Raw genomic sequence first — 3,928 nt, 5'->3', positions numbered from 1 at the left:
TATAACTTTTTCGAGAGAGTGTCTTTCTGCTGGGTGGGACATACACATGGTCACATTTACAATTGCAATTCCTGTGAATAAATGAAAATATTACTTACACCAACTGCTTGACCAAGGTCCTGTCACTTCTTTTTGCACTGGCCTCCGGACCTCGGGGTGGTCCCCATTGCACAGTAATCTTCTGCAAGTTAGTTCCAGCGTTTCTTCATTTCTTTTGGTGAAACTTTTGATTGACCTCTGTGGGTGTCCAGCGTGTGTCATCTGGCCTCAATTACAGTAACCAGGGCCTCCACTTCGTCCTGTGAGAAATTCTTGGTCCTTGAGCCGGGTTGTTTATTGCACTTCCAATTTTTTCCACTCAGAATTAACGTTCTCACACACAACTGGCTCCTTAAAAATGGCTGAATGCAGACCGGGAAGTGTACTGGGCATGGGTACATAGCAATCACTTAAAAAAAAGGTCTTTTTTTTTTCGTGCATGCGCAGAAGAGAGTGCATCCTTTTCTCGACACAGACATTAGGCTCCACCTCCCAAAGCTAAATGACAGGCTGCGCAGCGTCAATTTCAAAAATTAGAATGGGGAATCTTTAAAGTTTTCTTTTGGCATAGTCCGGCCCCAAAAAAAACAGGCATAACTCTTCAAATACACCAAAAAAACCGGCAGTGGGGAACATAGCGCACAATATTTTTCAATCAGGGTCCTTCAATTCTTGCAGTGTGAACCATCCCATTTGGAAGTGTACGAACTTCACAGAACATCCTCAATTTATTCCAATTCTTGTTACTTTTTCAATTCTTCAATTGAGACTGTTGCTCATCCCTCGCGGAGCCCGCTGCTGATGATTAGCCTTCAGCAATGTCAAGTTTTCTGCTTTGATGTAGGGCCTTGGAATTGTTGCCTCAAGTGAATACATACCTAGTGTAAGTGTAACAAATATATTTAAAATAAAGAACTTTTGGCTTTTACTTATGAATAGTCCGACAGATGTATGAAACAGTTGATCCAATCTAAAAATAGGAAGAATCATGAATACAAAATCAAAATATTGCAGATGCTGGAATCTGGAATAGAAACAGAAAATGCTGGAAATCTCAGTGGGTCAGGCAGCATCTGTGGGGAGGAAGCAGAGTTAACGTGTCGGGTCTGTGACCCTGCATCAGAACTGGAGAGTGTTCTGAAAGAACAGATTCTTAACAAGCCCTGAAAGGGGGAGGGGATGCAAGAACAAAAGGGAAGGTCTGTGATAGGGTGGAAGGCAGGAGAGATTAGAGAGACAAAAGGGACGATGGTCCAAATTCAATTGGTAATGCCAGGAGTTAGAAAAACATTAGTCAAGATAGGGTGTGAATGGTGGGATAATGAACAACTGCCATTAGAGACAAGGAGAAAAAAAGAAGAAAGAAACAGGCTCTGAGAGGCGGGGCGGGGCGGGGGGGGGGGGCGGGGGAGGGAGCCAAGGATTGGCAGCGGTTACTCTCTGAAATTTCTGAACTCGATGTTGAGTCCAGAAGGCTGTAAAAAATCATGAATACATGAGTGCAATAGACTCATATTTGCATCGGTGTCTAAATTCAGAATGGTCAGGTACAAGGGTTGAAATCATGCTATGTGACATTATCAACAGGTTCTTAATTCATTTGTAGCATGTTCCTCTGTCTGCTATTTAAAAAAAAAATGTTTCATTTAATCAGGTCAATGCCTTCCTTCAAATATTACACAAAGGAATTTTATAAGAAGATGTTAGCACATGGGTAACTAGGGCCCGAATTTGGTGAAGGCCCCCGCCCGCCCAAGTGCCACCCAAAGGATCACCGATGGCCGCCGAGATACCTGACGGCACTTTGGGCGGGGTTTTCATCAAAATGGTCCTTCAAAGGACGGCAAATGAGGAACATACGCTGGAGATGGCAGAAACTCCGACAAATATTTTGTATCAGTCTTTACTGTAGAGGACGGTGTTAGCGTTAGTGTTTTCTCAGAAGAATCACTCAACACTCAGAGTCGGTTCCAATGCTGATGCGGCCTTTATTACGCTTAGCGGGGAGGAAATCACAAGACTGAGTCCAGGCTTCTCTCCACAGAACAAAGGGTTACATTCACTTTTATATGTTTCACAACAGTTACAAACAGTTTACTACAGTTACACAGCCCATCACGGCTGGACACAAGCCAATCACAACGATTATAGATTACATATAGGTTCTTTTAACCCAATAGAATTCCCCTTATGTCTCAGGAACCATGTGTTCGTCTCTTGTCAGCTTGGGCTGATTGATATAGGTTCTCTCACTAGTTCTTTCTTCTTGGAGAAATAATTGGTTTATAACCTTGTTTACAGGAGATGGGTTCTCTTATCTCTTTCTTCCTGGGGAATTAATTGGTTTATGGCCTTGAATACGGGAGATGGGTTCTCTCCTCATTATTCTTATCCTGCATCCAAGGCATTCCTATAGTGGGCCTCACAGGGTTATTGCTCGGTCATTGAACATTCAACAGTTCACAGCTTGACTACCTGATTTCCCATCATGCCTGGGCAGCCATTTTATGTGTGGCCACTTTAAACTTATATGTGTTTAGATATATCTAGCAGGTGCCTAATGCCTAGTATTCTGGTATATTCTAAAGGTGCCTACCTCCTACAACAACGGTAACAATATTCCGTCGCTTCTCGGCCTTTTGGCTAAGATCATGCGTAACTGACCTGACAGGGGAGTAGCCACCATGACCTCCAGGTGGTTCTCCCTGGATCGGGAAGGTATATGCTTGCTTTTTTGGAAACAGGAGGTGGGTGGGGTGGCTTGACCCATCCACCTCCACGGAGGTGTGTGGGGGACCTGACCCATCCACCTCCATGGCACGAACCTGGTATTGCAGTACTTCCAGGAACGGTGCAGTGGCTCTAGGCCTTTTGGCTAAGAGCATTGGCGCAGAGTGATCCTTGGCATGTGCAAGGTGACCTCTGGCGTTTGTGATTTGACAAAGAATTGGAACGATTGGCTACGAATTTCCAAAAAAAAAAACAATATTCCGTCAGTGGATAGTCAAGGGGCTATGTGGGGGGAGGAATTTAACACAATCACAATCACTAAGGAGGTGGTACCCAGTAAGATAATGGGACTAAAGACAGACAAATCCCCTGGACTTGATGGCTTCCATCCTAGAGTCTTAAGAGAAGTAGCATCAGGGATTGTGGATGCATTGGTTGTAATTTACCAAAATTCCCTGGATTCTGGGGAGGTCCCAGCAGATTGGAAAACTGCAAATGTAACACCCCTATTTAAAAGAGGAGGCAGACAGAAAGCAGGACACTATAGACCAGTTAGCCTAACATCTGTGGTTGGGAAAATGTTGGAGTCCATTATTAAAGAAGCAGTAGCAGGACATTTGGAAAAGCAAAATTCCGTCAGGCAGAGTCAGCATGGATTTATGAAGGGGAAGTCATGTTTGACAAATTTACTGGATGTAACGAACAGGGTGGATAAAGGAGAACCAGTGGATGTGGTGTATTTGGACTTCCAGAAGGCATTTGACAAGTTGCCACATAAAAGGTTACCGCACAAGATAAAAGTTCACGGGGTTGGGGGTAATATATTAGCATGGATCGAGGATTGACTAACTAACAGAGAGTCGAGATAAATGGTTCCTTCTCTGGTTGGCAACCAGTAACTAGTGGGGTGCTGCAGGGATCAGTGCTGGGACCCTAAATATTTACAATCTCCATTAACAACTTGGAAGAACGAACTGAGTGTAACGTAGCCAAGTTTGCTGACGATACAAAGATGAGAGGAAAAGCAATGTGTGAGGAGGACACAAAAAACCTGCAAAAGGACATAGTCAGGCTAAGTGAGTGGGCAAAAATTTGGCAGATGGAGTATAATGTTGGAAAGTGTGAGGTCATGCACCTTGGCAGAAAAAAAATCAAAGAG

General features: G+C 43.8%; 1 pseudogene; it reads left to right on the top strand.

Moving 5' to 3' along the window:
• The first annotated feature begins 2,662 nt into the window (after positions 1–2,662).
• LOC139269982 (U2 spliceosomal RNA) lies at positions 2,663–2,901 on the top strand (annotated as a pseudogene).
• The last annotated feature ends 1,027 nt before the right edge of the window (positions 2,902–3,928 follow it).

The sequence above is a fragment of the Pristiophorus japonicus genome, chromosome 8, assembly GCF_044704955.1.
Source record: "Pristiophorus japonicus isolate sPriJap1 chromosome 8, sPriJap1.hap1, whole genome shotgun sequence".
NCBI classification, from domain to species: Eukaryota; Metazoa; Chordata; class Chondrichthyes; family Pristiophoridae; genus Pristiophorus; species Pristiophorus japonicus.
The sequence above is the reverse complement of the archived record's forward strand: the minus strand, read 5'-3'. Positions and strand labels throughout refer to the sequence as shown.